This window comes from Aplidium turbinatum, chromosome 4 (genome assembly GCF_918807975.1).
Source record: "Aplidium turbinatum chromosome 4, kaAplTurb1.1, whole genome shotgun sequence".
In the NCBI taxonomy this organism is placed as follows: Eukaryota; Metazoa; Chordata; class Ascidiacea; order Aplousobranchia; family Polyclinidae; genus Aplidium; species Aplidium turbinatum.
Window position 1 is genome coordinate 3,252,494 of NC_137475.1, and position 17,710 is coordinate 3,270,203.

A 17,710-nucleotide genomic window follows, 5' to 3' on the forward strand; every position below is an offset into this window, starting at 1 on the left:
TTATTATTTTTATCATGCCTATTTTAACTTGAAAATTACTGTATTCGTGACTAGAATTACTCGTAACGCTTGTGAGTAGTCTAAGTCCTCACCAAACCGCATGTCTTGCCTATAAATGCCAATTAACGCAAACGCTTCTGTCAGCAACAATCACTGAGGCTCCAGGAAAGCAACTATCAAAGTTGCTTACCCAGATTCAAAAATGTCAAAAAACGCCTTCGTTTTATCTAATCCTCACTCGTTTTGCAAAACGTCACCAGCTGCTTAGCCAATCAGATGTGTTATGGTGAGACCAGGTGAGTCTTGCTTTCCCAGTAACGTCAATGCATACATTCGCTAGAGCGGCTAGACTAACTCGTCAAAATGGTCTCTCGTCACGGTACACTGCACAAGCATCATAATGCCGAAATAATTGTTGCTGTTTTTTGATGTCTCCTCGCCATGTGCTTTAGCCTACTAGCTTTCATAGTCATGCCTTTGCCCTTTTTACAGCGTTGATGTAACGTTACTTCGCCAATGAACGTTCAGGTGCTGATGCAATATTTAGTTTGTTAAGCTTCTATACGCAGGAGGCAAACTTATCCAGCTTTTTGTACAAATTGCTTGCGGTTGTAATGTTTAGGCCTAAGTGTTAGTTTTTGTAGTGTAGGCCTAACTGAATATCTCAGAATGAACATTCATGACGAATTAAATATTTAGACAACTATTATTCCATGTCTAACACTGGATTTTGGTCCTGCAACGTTAAAATTAAGATTGTTCATGACTTCTAAACATTAAATGGATGTATGATCACGACATAGGCGAAGCACAATTTGACAGATTTTTATTTTTGATTTGTTTTGGAAATGCTCTCAGAGCGCACCAAATTGGAAGTGTTTTTCAAAAATTTCTGGGGGAGGCCCCCCAGACCCCCCGCTGGAACTGTTGCCTTCGATAACACGCCTTCGGGCTTCGCCCGACGGTTACGCCCTTTGTGCCTACTACCTTGCTGCAACATATTTACAAGTTGCTTTCCCAACGGTTTAAGCCACCGAACGTCACTGCACTAAATCCATTATTGTGCTGAGTACCGAGCAGGAATAACGATTTGGCACATCGCGTTTGAATATTTTTACGGGTATTGAACCCACGTCTTCCGATTCAGAATCGGTTACCCAACCAATACGCCACCAAGCTAAAAGGAAATCGAAATCATAGCTACAGCATGCTTTTTGCAAAAGGCAAGTTATTTGTTATAGCGTAGCCTACTAATGAGTGTCCAGCTTTTGTGCTAACTATGAGAAAGAAGTTTTCCTTTTTTGGTTTGGTTTGGTTTTGAATCTTTATCCTCGGACTGACAAAGCCTTGACAGGTTATTCCTGATAGTTTCGCATGCTTGTAGAGGCTTTTGACGCAAGGCCGGTTACCGAGATTGACAGAGTAAAGTTTCTGATTGTTAAAATCTTGTTGCCGCTGAATGGAGAACAGTCCTTAGAATGCGTTGCTCAAGCGCACGCCCCGACAGTCGTACCAGCGCCGCTTGATCTTGAAGCTTCTTCGTTCACGAATTCACACGCTAACCAACTGAGCTATCGGGGCGGCTTTCTTATTATTATTTGTTCAAAAGTTATATTCGAAATGAAAAAAAAACATGTTTAAGATTAACACTAACAGTTTTAATAACTTAATAACAATGACTTCTTTTTTAGGTTTTATTCCAACTTCAATTGGGGCCGCCGGTGCATATTTCAGTCTTCCACATCACTCTGTCAGCAGCATCTTCTTCCTTTACTCCCACTATTTCCATATCTTCTGTCACACAACCTCTTTTTTTTTCGGCTTTTCTCGCTTTCTTTTACCAACTTCCAACTGTCTCATTCTTCTTATGATATAATCTTCATTTCTCCTTATCAAGTGACCCATGGGTGACCCAACCATTTAAGACATGATTCTCTTAGCTTATTTTTCAGTTCTCCGGCTTACAATTTTAATAAAGTAATATCAATAGAAATATTCATACACTCAGGGGTTTTGAATCCCTAAGCCAGTGGTTCTTAACCAGGGTGCGATCGAACCCCTGGGGTTCGACAAAGCTGTTTGAGGGGTTCGGCGCAAACGTCCTCTGAAACATCAACACACGGTCTACTGAATGGTATATCAGCAAATATTTTTGGAAAATATCGTCTAGCCCAGGGGTCACCAACCTTTTTGCATGCGGGCCACATTGGCACTAAGGAGAGCAGTGGAGGGCCGCATTAATAAAATTTTAGGTAGGTTAATTCTTATTCAAGAAAAGAACGCACTTCGTACCCAGTATTCAGCGTTACATGTTGTTAATATTTATCTTAAAATACAGCAGCAACAAAGTTAGTCGAACAACGATACTGCCAGGCCAAGCTCCTTTAACAACACTTTTGATTTCTTTAACAATGCTTAATACACGAAGCCACTTGTTTTGCGCACTTATAGCGAGGCGAGCGAATATTCATCGCCAATCAAGATTGGTGTCACTTCGCTTCACAAAAGATATCTTGCAATTAACAGTTTCAGTAAACAAGGAAATGTTTGACACATCGCAATACAGGCAACAATAGTGACTTGCAAACATGTCAGCGAAAAATAGGCTTCAATGGCAGGGAGAAAGAAACCAGGCACCATGAAATAAACGCTTGTGGAAATCACCGGAAAAACGTTTTCATGGTAACCCATGAACAATTTTAAAAAAAGCAATGAGTTGGTTTTTCATCCTTTTTGTGAGAGTCTATAAAACCGTCTTTCTTTGAGTGTTCGACAACTGTCACTTGCGGTGCTTATCAGCATGGCAAGAATTGTTGATTAACAACATTTTGCAGCCTACTAAGCTAAATATTTTCACAATACAATCAGAAAAAGTCTTTAAATTTATATACTGTTACTGTATATATAATATTTTGACAGTTTATTATAAATTGAATTGGCACACCGACCTATTTTGCCAACAAAAACTTGCATAAAGGGATCACTGCTCGTGAAACACAATAATGGTGAAACACACATTAGTGTTTACATGACATTTACAAACTTAAAATAAGCAACCCTATACTCACAGACTATTTCGAAAACAGACGTTTTAATCAACCACTGGGACAGTGTGGCTGGACATCGCATTGGAATAACTTTAAGCAACCCCCACTTAGAACTACAATCTGATTGGTCGGTCGGTGGAATCGTATGCAAAGCAAAACTATGCTTCCCGGAAAGGATTTTTTGCCTTCATGCTCTTTAACTGTTCAAGAAAAGTAATTTTGATTATACTTTTACGCTGATACCTTCCGCGGGCCGCACAATAACAGCGTGGCGGGCCGCATGCGGCCCGCGGGCCGCCAGTTGGTGACCTCTGGTCTAGCCGAAACTTGATTGCGGCTTACGTGATGATAAATAAACATCTGTGTGTTTGGCGATAAAAATGTGTTTGAGTGGTGCTTTTCAGACGAAATTGCAGTTGTGGTGGCAGCGATTTATAATAACAACTTCGCTAACTTTCCACGTCTGGACGAGGTAGTAAGTAGTTCCGATACAGTAATTAATGGTGAAGTTGCAAAAGTTCATAGGCTCAACCCGTTAAGTGCGTAATTAAATTTTCGAAACTCTCCTTACTGTGCGTATTTAATTTGATCACTCGCAGTATTTTTCGTCGCATTATTGCTTGCTAGGATATTGGGGAACCCCCATGACGTAGCACAATACGCTTTTGTTCAATTTCCTTTTGCGTCTATTGCTTTAATTTTTTCATCGACTATTGCGGAGAAGTCTCCGGCTGGACTATTGTTTTCGGGTGTAGTCGCATTACTCTCAATTGATTATACCTTTCACCATTGTGAAACTATTCAACTAACTTAGTTGTTTATTATGAAGAAAAAATTCTATCAGTTCACAGAACAGAATCATTTTTAGGACACTAAACTGACGCTTGTTTTAACACCACCAGCAACAAAAAACCCTATTGTTTTGTTTATACCTCGTATTACAAAATATGTTTTCGAATACAACAAAATATTTCTAAAACTACTTGCAACATTACATCAAAATGACTTCACACTGACTGAACGCGCATGATGCGGTTCCAATTTTATACACTGGAAGGAAGCCATTTCAGAAAAAGAAAAAAAACGTTTAGGATGAAATCTTTTCATTCTTGCAATTGTGGTTATATTGTAGGTGAGTCCAGAAGCTACCTAATATTGTAATAGAGTGATTTAGGGATTAATGATTTCCGTCAGGCTGCAATCGTTATTGTAGTGTAAACAATGCATCTATGTTTCTTCACACGTCATAATTGCGCCTTCCAGACAAAGCGAATAGAGGAAAGCGAAATTAAAAGTGCCATGAATAGCTGCGATCACGAAAACGACAATTGTCGTCTTACGCACAGCAAGAGCGACTGTCTCCGACGACAATTGTCGTCATACGCACTTAACAGGTTAAGCCAATATTTACTGAGCATTTGCAGAAGTTGCAAAATTTATTTCAAAACTACTGTACTTTCCTGAACAAACGCAATGTCCAGCATGGATACGTCAACCATTTGCTTATGATACTACAACAACAAATACAAACAGTCCATACTAGGATGAAATTATCGAGCTTCAAGAAAGCGAGGTGTAAAAGAGAAACTTCAACACAACAAATCTTCAAACGTTTTGGTGCCACCAAATTGAAAGTTATCCTCTTATTACAAAAGTTGCCCTTAAATTTCTCATGCCATTCGTAACCACTTATTTATGCGAAGATGCGTTTTCTATTCTGGTAGATGTTAAAGCAAAAAAACGAAACCGGCTTGCATGCAAAAATGAAGTGAGCGTTGCTGTTTTCGAAACAAAGCCTCAAATCTCACTATTGGTTTCAGAAAAATAACAACAGGAGTCTCGTTGAATGTATTACTATTAAATGTGGTAGCTTTTTGTTTTTGTGACTCACGGAAAATTTGGGGCTCAACGAAAGCTTGCAGATTAGCGTAAGGGTTCGGCAGGTTAGTAAAGGTTAAGAACCACTGCCCTAAGCAGTGTTAAAATTATGTATCTGGAGGTTTGTTGCTGATATACGATTTCATTCATGAGGTATCACTAAAAGTAGAGCTATCGGTGTTAGGCATTCTTGAACACGCTGACAGTTGCACTACCGTTGTTAGTCTTTTTATGGCCTGAATTTATTTTAAAGAACCAGACAGTATCGAGTAGATACAGATGCTTAGACGAAAAGCGATAATATTAATAATTTCAGTGCGTTACCAACAACCAGTTATAACATACTTTGATATTCTTACCTGCAACTTGTAGTGTAACTTTTAAAAAGAGCATTGCTATCAACAACTTCACTCCAGTGGGAAACATGATTTTCTTGTGTGTATTCTGGAGCCTTTATGCTTACAAAAAAGTAATCATTGCATTTCATTAATTTCTGTGAACTTTTATCTGTGCATTAGTATATTAGTTTCTCCGTTTATTAGTTTAGAAAATTCCAACTATTTTACCTCACCGCATTTGTGAGGTCTATAAAACAGTCACAATCAAGTTTGCTGGCTGCGTAGCCGAGTGGTGATGAACGTCTGCGCGACGATCGAAAGGACGTGGGTTCGTCACCGCTCCAGAGCACGTAGCTGTCTCTCGGCAAAGACACTTAACGGCAAGCCAACATAAGGGGAGCAGCTGACTTGAAGAATATATGTCACTTCGCTGCGTCCTGTCGTCTGTTGTATCGCAGTGTATTGTCGCATTATTTTTATCGTAATGGGCGCAAATAAAAACACGATTATTATTAAATATGCTCTTTTTTTGTTTAATTTTAAGTGTATACAAAACAAAAGCGGATCAAAATTTACGTTTCATTATCCATAGTAGTTTGTTGGAAGTTTGGAAGAGTTTATTGGAAACAGGGTTACGATCCTGGAAGAGTGAGGTTTCCAACCCAAGAAATGGGAAAAGGTCTATGACAAGAACATCGAGGACTTTCAGTTGCTCATTAAGCCTGCTCTGGAGATAGAAAAAATGCAAAGGTCAAGTACTTATATCGAAGAAACGATGGTGCAATACAATTAAAGGAAAGGCTATTAAAACAGTGTTTTTAAGTTTGACTGAAATCATCTCTTTTGATGATATTTGAAAAGCTGAGCAGAAAAGCCATTTATCTTGCGGAAAAGTCAAAAACATATTGTAGCTAAAAAGTGACGTTACAGTACGTCACATTCAGCTATTGTCAGGATTTTTAAGATTCAGATGAAGTAGATGTAAAGCGGGGGATTCAATGTCTATATCTGTTTACAAGATTGTTTTACGTCTCTTGTCAAAGGCACCACCGCTTAGCCAAGGTTCTGAAAAACGTCATAAAAACCAACAAGTCCAATATACCTAAAAACGTTCAAAATTTTCCTGCGCGCATTAAATAAACATCGAGTTGATCAAGTGCTGCTTTCCAGCATTGTTACAAACAATTTACAATCCTTGCAAAAAGAAAATAATGCTAAGGCAACAGATCTGGCCATGTCCAAAAATGTATTGCATTAAAATTACTACCAAGAATCTTACAGTATACAAAATACTGTATAGCGGTTTTAAAAAATTGTCGTCATAAAAAGTAGACAATGCCACTGCTGACATTGAAGAAATTCCAAAATTAGTGCCCAATGATTTGAACGAAGACAGTCAACACTTTTGTCTACGTCATATAGGCTAGCATGGACAATTTATTGTTACAGGATAGATAGAAGTGTTTGCTTTGCCGCTTATCCTGCTCCTCCTTATACTTGTGCTTGCAACATCAGACAGACCAGGAAAGGCTCATTAGGCGATGCAAAATTAATGAAAGATTAAATGGAAGCAAGTTTGTGACTTTTTAAAGAAAGTAGGCTACTCTGAAAAAGAATGTTGCTCATTGAAACAAATATCGACAGAACTGCAAGGGAAACGATTTGGAAACTAATTCAGCTTTTGTTTGTGATGGACGTTTACAGAACACACCACGAGTCACTTCGATCTATTAACTCATTTGGACTTTCAGCTCTCAGCTTTTCTTTGATTTTTGTGACACACGGCTGAAACGAAAACAGACGAAGACATTTATCCGTTTCAGTGATTAAGAATCATTTTATTTAAAACAATCAGAAGCATATAATGCTCTGAGTGCTTATGTGGCCATTGATAAACAGCTAATTCTTATTCCTGTTCGAAATAGGTTACCCACTACAGTGCCGGTCTTTGGGGTGTGCAAACCGTGCGATCGCACAGGACCCGCAAATTAGGGGGCCGCAATTTTCTCAGAAAATTGCTCAAAAAATGCCAAATAAAACATGATCTTATCCTATTGCTATGCCACCGGACAGCACCATTTTACAGTAATATTCATACCCAAATTTTTGTTGAACATGCTCTCAGAATGCACTAAATTCAAAGTAATTTTTCAAAAAATTTTGGAGGAGGCCCCCACTCCGCCGCTGGATGTCGCCTTCGGCAAATACGCCGTCAGGCTTCGCCCGCCGGTCGTCAAAACTCCCCCCTCCCCTTTCAAAACACCTAGCTACGTTACTGAATTGAATCATTGTCATTGGGGTCCTCAAAGCATATTCCGCACAGGGCCAGAAATACCCTTAGACCGGCACTCCTCACTACATGCCAAAAAATACTGATAAATATGGAACGATGTTGCTAGCCTACTGATAGCCTACTTCATTATGACGGAGCTTTGAATTGTTATCAGTTGTCAAGTGCTTTCAGTTTTGTTTCATATTTCGTAATTTAAAAGTTTGTAACCATCTCCTTCCTTCTTTGCATGACTGATTCACTTTTGGTTGCTTTACCTTGTGAAACCTTACATAAGGTCGTTATGGAATCTTATCGATACAAATACTCTGGCGTTTAAAGGGTTAATACGATCAGTAGAAACTTGAAGTCAAACGTCAATTTTCTAAAACGATCTTGATCGCAACGCAGCTTGCAATCATGGTTACAACATAGGCCTACTTTAGTGCTTCTTACGTATGAAATGGTACTGCTGCAACTCGGAAATAATTAAGGACCCTTCGGTGGCCTATAGCACACACAAGTAAACAAGAGGCCATGGGTCAAATCAGGCTAGTTAGGTCGTGGACGTCACTTTAATAGCATCCGGAGTCTGGACTGGAAACCAAACACTGCCGTCCAAAATGAGGTCTAAACCAGTTCAAACCGGTTTGCCATATTGCTGGTTTCAACGTCAAAACGCAACTAGTAATCATGCAGTTGATAAAATTGGCCCACAACGCAATATTATGAAAGGCATCAACAGGATTTGGGAAAAGTTGCCTTTTCAAACCTGATGTTTTGTAAATAGGCTACTGCTACAGAGTTTTTTAAACGACTGTATGTAGAGTGCTAAAAAAATTGAAAAAATGCTAAAAATATGTCAAAATGCCAAGCCTAAAATTACCTGCCAAACGCATTATACAAAAGCCAATTTTCTCAAATCTGTCATTAACCCTTTAAAGCCTGGTCTACACTACAAAATATTTTGAGCTGAGCGTGGCGCATTCTTTGTTTATTTAACACAAAGCTTCTCTCGGCAACAGCGCCGTCGTCGGCCTGAAAACGTCTGGTCATCGCGAGCTTTTTTTACGCTCTGGAGAGATTCGCTTGACCAAGGTTCTGGCTCAGAATTTAGTTTGAGCTCAGGTCTTGGCATTTTGTGGGACTTTGGTGGAAAGGCAGTTTCAGTTTTCTGTAAAAATGGTACTCTGTTTCAGTTAATAGGTTAGTTGGTGTGTGTAGATAAAAATTAAAAGGTTAGCTTTAAAAAAGTCTTACATAGATCTACTTAGCTGTTAGTTTGGTTAAGGTGGCACTTCACTAGGCTTTTTTTATGATTAAAGTTGGCCTTCCAGCTAGTATGGTGGTCCTACCTCTTAGACGGATTCAAATTATCTTTAGCTGTTGGTCAGGTTTAGGTAGCACTTCACCAGGCTTTTGGTCAAACTTGGGTTGGCCTACCTGCTAGCCTTGCATTGATTGCAGTGTTCAACTGTACAAGTTAAAGGATAGCTGTAGGTCTACAATACTATTCTAGATTATTTTCAGTTGACCTGTTACACTGTGTCAGTACAGCGATGGATGCGTTTGATTGATAAGTATAAATCAATTGAAGGCGAATTTCCAGTCAAATGATTTAACCAAGCAGAAAGTGACGTTGTTAGCGCTTGAATGCACACGGTCGCAAGATCAAATTTGCCAGTGTAGACAGTTTTTAGTCAGTCGAGGCTTGACAAGGCAGGCGTTTGCGCTTTTCGGGCTTGTAGTGTAGACCAGGCTTAAGGGACAATGGTACATATGTGTACCATAAACATTTTGGACTTACGCAACTAAATTAAACATTTTTTTTTTAATTTAACGTTTTGATGGTATTCTGCTACATTGATTGTTGTTGCTGATTTGTAGCTCTAATATTACTAAATGTTAATAACCTATGTACATATATGCAAACATTGCACAAGAAAAACTCTCCAAAATAGAACAAACAATATATGTGTTGAGTGTAATGTCCACCTGTGCTATGTAAATGGTAGAATGGGCTTCTCATTGTACCATGAGTGTGGCTAACTTTACTGAACTGTCACCATTAAACTTGGCAGTTGTTTCTGTATGAATGTGGTAATTTCTGATTTCCATCATCAACTTATATTGCATGGAAACAACACTTTCATAATAAAAGGGGTGAATATAGGGCTGAGTTGACCCCTATATGTGTTGAGTGCAATGTCCATCTGTGCTATGTAAATGGTAGAAAGTGCTTCTCATTGTACCTCGAGTGTGGCTAACTTTACTGAACTGTCACTGTTAAACTTGAAAGTTGTTTCTGTATGACTGTCGTAATTTCTAATTTCCATCATCAAGTTATTTTGTATGGAAACAACATTTTTATAATAAAAGGGGTAAATATGGGGCTGAGTTGACCCTCTATATGTGTTGAGTGCAATGTCCACCTGTGCTATGTAAATGGCAGAAACTGCTTCTCATTGTACCTCGAGTGTGGCTAACTTTACTGAACTGTCACTGTTAAACTTGAAAGTTGTTTCTGTATGAATGTCGTAATTTCTAATTTCCATCATCAAGTTATATTGCGTGGGAACAACATTTTCTTAATAAAAGGGGTGAATATGGGGCTGGGTTGACCCCCTACATACTTAACATTGAATAGTCGTGTGGGCAAAATCTTTAAAATCACAAGATTGTAAAGCGATAGTGCTTTTGAACAACAATAGGGCTCCTAATATGGAGCAACTACAATCAAACGAGTCATCAATAAAATTTCCCCTAAGGGACAATGGTACACATATGTACCATACCGTTTTATAATAAACAAAAAAAAAAATTAAAAAAAAATTCTTAAATTCAATGTAAGTTGCCATTTCAAACTACAAAACATATTTATTTTGAAAAAAACTTTCTTAGAAATATTATGTTCCTTAAAGGGTATCCGCCAATATGGAAATTTTGTTTAGGCCTGATCTTGAATTGCAGCCAGTGCCGGTCTTTGGGGTGTGCAAACCGTGCAATCGCACAGGGCCCGCAAATTAGGGGGCCCGCAATTTACACAGAAAATTCAGTAATTTAGTGATTTCCAATGGAAAAATTCAACAAAGGAATTAGCAACAAGAAAACATAGAGACTCAACGGGTGCAACCTATTTCGTCTCTTGAACATTTCGTACCCTGAAAAGATTGAGAAAAAAAGCAACAGAGCCGAACTCGCTGATCGGAGTTGCCGCAAACCTTTCAAAATTTCTCTCGATCTTTTCAGGGGACGAAATAGGTCGAAATTTGATTTTGTTACTCCGATTTCAGGGTACGAAATTGGGGTACGAATTTTTCAGGGGACGATATAGGTTGCATCCAGACTCAACATAGCTTTATTTCCGAAAAATGCCAAAGAATGCATGATCTTATCCTTTTGCTATGCCACCGGACAGCACCATTTTACAGTAATATTCATACTCAAATTTTGAACATGCTCTCAGAATGCCCCAAATTCAAAGTTATTTTTCAAAATTTTCTGGGGGAGCCCCCTCAGACCCCCCTCCGCTGGGTGTCACCTTCGGTTATCACGCTGTCAGGCTTCGTCCACCGACCGTCAAACCCCCCCTCTCCTTTCAAAATACCTGGCTACGCTACTGAATTGGATCAATGGATCATTGTCATTGGGGCCCGCAAAGCATATTCTGCACAGGGCCCGAAATATCCTAAGACCGGCACTGATTGCAGCGTTTGGCTTCCAGACCAGATGCTACTATAGCGATATTCACGTTGGGTCTTTTAATTTGGCCCCCAAGATTTTGGTATAAATTGATGCGTCAAAATAAGATATTTTCATTATTATGTTTGATTCGCGTAGGCTATATAGTAAACCCCATAAGGAAACTAAAATGACAGAATCAATCTGCCCCAGTTTTACCAGACGTCACTATAAATAAATTTTACCGAAACTGCTTAGAAAAAGGGTCAGTTACACTTTCATTTCACCAGCGCTTTTTATTGAAACTCGTCCTTGAATAGCTTGAGGGTGTTACATAAAAATATCTTCGAATTATCTTCGTTTCGAAAGCCGATGTTTCCGTTTTTATGCGTCTATATTTACTGCACTCACTAACTTGACACCTATACCCAGAGGTGGGCAAAGTTACTTTCAAAAGTAACTGAGTTACAGTTACAGTTACTTGGCCAAAATAGTAACTGAGTTACCGTTACAGTTACCGATTTCAAAAATGTAACTAGTTACAGTTACTAGTTACAGTTACTAGTTACTTTCAGTTACTCATAAATCTCAACATAAACGCTGTAATCCAAATTTAAACAAACAATTATTTGCGGGAGGCGCATCCATTCTCCTCAACCCTTATTAGATGTATCACGCACCCTGTGGTGCAAATTCTTTTCTAGTTAGCCTACGCAGTTGCCTTTTCCTAATGTAATTTGTTTTCCGTCTGTCTGTTTTCCACATTATTGCTTATAGTCGTTGCGTGTTTCTTGATGCTTATAGTCAGTTAGTTATAATTACTTTCAAAAAGTTTAAATTTGTTGCAATTTATACATATTTTCAGATTCCTGATGAGGGCTTAAGTTAAGCCGAAAACGTTTGACTGTTAAACTAGGCTACTTGCAAATATCTAAAATATATTGTTGTAATGCTCAACTCTGTGGTATTATTGTGTTTTGCCTGTCTTTGGTACAAAAAAGCAAACTCGCTCCCGAAACTATATTCTCTTTAAATGCTCGAAACAAAGGAATTAATTTGTTTTCCCTGCTATAACTCGAAGTTACTTAGACATCGACTTCCGATTTTGAATCGAGAAAACAATGATGTAATAAGGTTGCGAACAGTGAACGTAACACCGAGACTCCGGGTCCTAAATACTCCAAAACTACGGCTCCTGTATACCTCTGGCAGCTATATGACGGTAGCCACTTTAACAAGTCGAAATTCTGCCACTGAAATTGACTACAATGCAACCGCCAACCAATCAGAACGTGTTATAAGAGGCTACCGTCCAATTGTGACCCTTCTAGCACTCATCCAGAGAGTTAATGCTTGTTTTGAACTTTATTTGGTAATTACAGAAGAAAAAGAGCAATAGCAGTGGTGAGAATCGAACACGCGTCAATGAAATGACTACTTTCTAGCCCTAACCCTATTCCCTAAGCCAACCAGCTGACAAAAAAATCCATCGCTTAATTTGCTTTCTATGATCTTCTTTTCGCCATTTTTTACGTCACTTAAACCGTAGCTTATGATTGGTTGGCGGTTTCATTTTAATCAATTTCAGTGGCAGAATTTCGACTTGTTAAAGTGGCTACCCTATACGACAAGCATGAACTGAGCTATCAAGTGTTGCCAAACACTTTTGCTAAACATTGCATAGAAAGTCACATATTGATCAATCACCAAAAGCAATTAATTTAGCCAAATCAGTTCTCAAAAAGCGCTAAAAACGAGCCAAATCGCCAAACCATAAATATGAAGCCAAACGTCTTAAAAAATCGCCAGATTTCTATATTTTGGCGATGAATTCGCCAATATGGCAATCCTGCTCCAAAAGATCACAAAACAAGAGCGCCGCGCATGGGCAGTGCTGCTCCAATACAGCTGCGAGAAGAATGCATTATTGCGCAACGCGCAGCAAACACGCATAAAGCATGACACAAACATGTGCAGAGAAATGGACGGCGATTAGAAACAGAAATTTCAATACAAAAGTAACTTGTAACTGTAACTGTTGAAAAAGTGCTAAAATAGGAACTAGTTACCACGTTTCGTTACTTTTGGAAAATAGTAACGAAGTTACCGTTACAGTTACTCAAAAAGTAACTAGTTACAGTAACTAGTTACTTTTGTAACTAGTTACTGCCCACCTCTGCCTATACCTGTACCTGCTTTGCTGTTTACTGAGACACAATCAAGCGTCTCACTCCTGCATCACAGGCACAGCACCAAGGCACAAACTTATCATACTTTCAAGCTGAAAAATGTAAAGATAATGCTTAATATGTAGAAAGTAATTTCCTAAAATATATTCTAACAGCTGCTAAATCAAAGTTAAAATTTGAAAACCTGTTAAGTTTTTGCTGTTTCTACAGCTGCAAGAATGCTGTTTGTTTTTATATCGATTGTTCTCCACAAGACGTGTTGCACAGAACGTTTACAAAATCGTTTAATTCATTGTTCGCATTGTGCTAAGACAGTGGCGTCACGGTTCACTGATCTATAAGAAAGCTGCAACATTTTCCGAAACCTCCAATCTCGCTGGAACACACAAACGCAACTTTCGGAAAATCCACTATTGAAGCACACGTGATATATTATGTCACTCTGTAATGCATTTTACGAGAAATTTCTATCAAATTAATATCTACCAGATATCTTGACCACAGAGTGTGTTTCATTGTGAGGTTAGTCGTGATTTCATTGCACATGCTAACTCAATACAATCGATGCCGTTAACAAATTATTTGCATAAACCCACTTTGAATTGAAGTACAAAAAAATGAAGCAAAAACTCAACAACTGATCGAATGATCTAATAGACTAGTATTGATTTAATATTAATGTAGAAACTAGAATTTAGCTTTAGCACGAGTCCCTTTTATTAATTGCTTTAATCAAACAATTCTTTGTCTAACTTACCTGAAGTGGTAATAATAATCATCTTTATTTCTAGTTTGTTATCAGTGGTTCGAAATTGGTGAACAGTTTGGAATATTTAACTTTTACCCATTTCCATTAGACCTTTCCCGCAGCCAACCAATGAAGCGTGACGTTGAAAACAAACCACTCCAAAACTGAAATCGTAGTAGTGAAGCACAGTTTTTGAACGTTTTGATCGAACAATCGGGAATTTTAGTTGTACATTTTGTACTAAAAGTACTTTTTTGACTAAGTATTACAATTAAGTTATTTATTTTTAGAATTGAATTTACTAGGCCTACAGGTCCTTAGCCCATGGATGGGCCTAACTACCGCCGGCACAGCCTACTGCACGGGACCACTGAACGAAAGGACCTCGCATTGATGAATTTTATTTCAAAAATATTTGAGTTAACAACTAAAGTAGGTAGCCTAAACGTGTTATCATTTTATTTAGAATCTACACTTATATTTTTTTCGTGCAGTATTTCCGTTTATTATTTGATGTTTTTGTCCTAGCTTACCCTCTGCTTTTCCTGGTCAAAACAAACCTGCTCTAAATAGTGGCATAATTTACGTAGTTAATATAGAGATGGAAATTATTATTGAGATGATTAATTATTGATTGAGAGTTCAATTGAAGTTGAAGTTATTGAATATAAGTAGATGAGAGTTGATGCTATTATAAGTTATGATCGAGATTAGAGTAGTATAAGAAGCTGTGAGTGAAGTAAAAGTCGATTATAACAGTTAAAGGTGTTGGAATCAATTGTTATTCACAGTTACTTTGATTAATTATTTGTTGGAAATGTTGAGCCATTTGTTAAAGTCCTTCAGGAATTTTAGAAAAACATAAAACTAAACTAAGCATATCCCAACGATATACAGAAGCTTTCAGCTGTTTGGTATCATGGTATTTCAATAGATCCAACTTTCCTACTCTTTTGCAAACAATAAAAAATTGTATAAGATAATACTGATTACGCCTGTATGAAACATACCGAATGTGACCAGAATGGCCAACCATATTTGTTTTGACCTATTGTTGTTGAACACGTTTCCACCTCCGAGAACATGTGTCTGGCCGTTTGTTTTTATCGTGTCCCCCGCAGCCCTATTTTCCAGCATGTTCTGATTGACTACAGGCGACAGAGTGCAATAAAACAATAATTCGAAAAAAATTGCTGAAAACAAATATTGTAATAATAAAATAAACTAAGTTTTTTAACACTTTGAAGGTTGGGGGGGTTGTCAATTCAACTTTTTTGTATCAACAGTTGTATCTCTAAAACCACTGAGGCTGCGACTACGAGATTTCTTGAATTTTCCTAACTTTTATTCACCTCTATTGAGCTGACACTTTGAGCGAATAAAGGTTATAAATTGAGAGATATAAGGCATTTCTCAGCATATCCTCTGAAATATTTATGTTATTTTGCATGAAGAAAATAAATCAATAGTTTTTTTTCCAAGTCTAAACCTTAAACCATATGACCAGGTTAACACTCACAATAGCATTTAAAAAAAAAAACTTTTGTTTTTTTTAATATGGTTTAAGGTTTAGACTTGGAAAAAAAACTATTGATTTATTTTCTTAACTCCAAGGCATTTGATACATCCATATTGTCAGTTTTTTCGATCAATCAATTGTGTATTTTATTGAAAAATTATTAAAAAATTTGATTGAAAAATGACTTAATTGATAGTTTCAAAGTGACTTAGTAAAAACCTGATTTAATAGAAAACAAACAATGTCATCATAACATGGTCATAGCCTATCTTCATAAAAAAGATTTTCTTGCTGGCAACTAGATAGCTAAGTACGGGTAGCAAGATTGGGAGCTGGTATACAAGTCCCCCCCCCCACCCTTGGCAACTCATGATAAAGAGGAATTGACCAAAACATGTGGATTGAAGTGTGTGAACAGTAAAGCAAAGGTAAAGTAGTTTCGCACTATATGTTTGGTTGAGTCCTGTCTTTGTCATGAGTTGCCAAGGGGAGTGGAGGGACTTGTATACCAGCTCCAAAGATTGTACAGTACAGTAGTAGTCTACTGACCCTAAATAAATTACTAAATTGGCCTAAACCTTGCAAATAATATAATTATTCAATAACCTTGCCACATACAAAATAAGCTCTTTTACATAACCTACCTGCATTTATCTATGCACTTCATTTGACTAAACATACTGGGTAGCCTATAATACTGGAATGTCTCAGTCTAACACACCGTACAGAGTTTGTTGGACTTCTGTCGTCTGCTGGATCTGATGTATTTTCACACTCATTGGCTTTTTTATTCATATTTAATTTCAAGAATTTGAAGGGGATCAAATCGAGATCTGATTTAAACAATTTTTTTTGGGATTTAGAATTAAAGCAACCCATCAGGCCCCTAGATTGGCAACACATCAAGCCCTTTTGGGGCATTATGACGTCATGTGCCATCAAATTGCCTCATAAAGTGAGTAGATATCTATATGTTGGCAGTGAACGTGTTAATGATTGCTTTCTGTGTTAGATAGATCGCCCATTTGAGGATGTGTCATAGTACCAGATAACCTTTTCCAGTTAGTTTTTCTCACAATTTTTTTTCTTTTACCTTATTATATTATTTTGTATAAAAAATATAGATTCAAATTGAAATTATGTAAAAATTTTAATTACAACATTGCAATGCATGTTCTTCATTACTCTACCAAAAAATAATGTGTAAACTCACGCAATCGCAAAATAATCCAAAAGTCATAAGTCACCTCAACATTTCAACGTATATGAGCAGTTCTAAATTCACATAGTTTTAATTTTCGAATATGCTCAGCGTGAATAATTTTACAAAGTGAATCTCAAACTTTGAAACCGTGCTTTAAAAAATAACAAAGACATCACTCCTAAAGCATAAGAAGAATCGACAATCCCCCTCCCCCCTAAACTGAGCAAGACTCCAGGAGCCGAACCTTCTAAGGGTTAATACAACAAAACAAGTCATAACAAAATGTTAACATAAAGAAAAACGTTTGATTAATTTATGGTCTTTGCAACAGGACACATATTTCAATAAGCCATTACAAACAAAACAAACAATACTATAACTAAACTACGACATTTGCAGTTTCAGCATAACTAAAAGAAGGATTTTAACCTAGTAAATTTACGCAACTGTTATAATCACGACACAAACAGAGAAGAAAGAAGAAATTATTTTATACTACAACGGTTAGGCTACGGATATGGTTTGATGTGGTTGAGCACATGAACTGAACTAGACAGCTCGAAAACGCAATGAAATACATACAATAGCGGTTCTTTAATGTTTTTACCTGATGAAAGCTTTTCATGTACATTCTAAAAATAATAGGGACTTTTCAAATTTTCATAAAATTTTTTTGTTTTTATCATGATGGTACAATAATTCCTAGGCTCTTGTAACTAGGGTATAACACTTAATTCATTGCAGTAGTTCGTGATTGCACGAAATAGGAAAAGGAAACAATAAAACACATAGCTTATTAATAGTAAAACACTTGAGCTTTATTCTTTGGGTATGGCT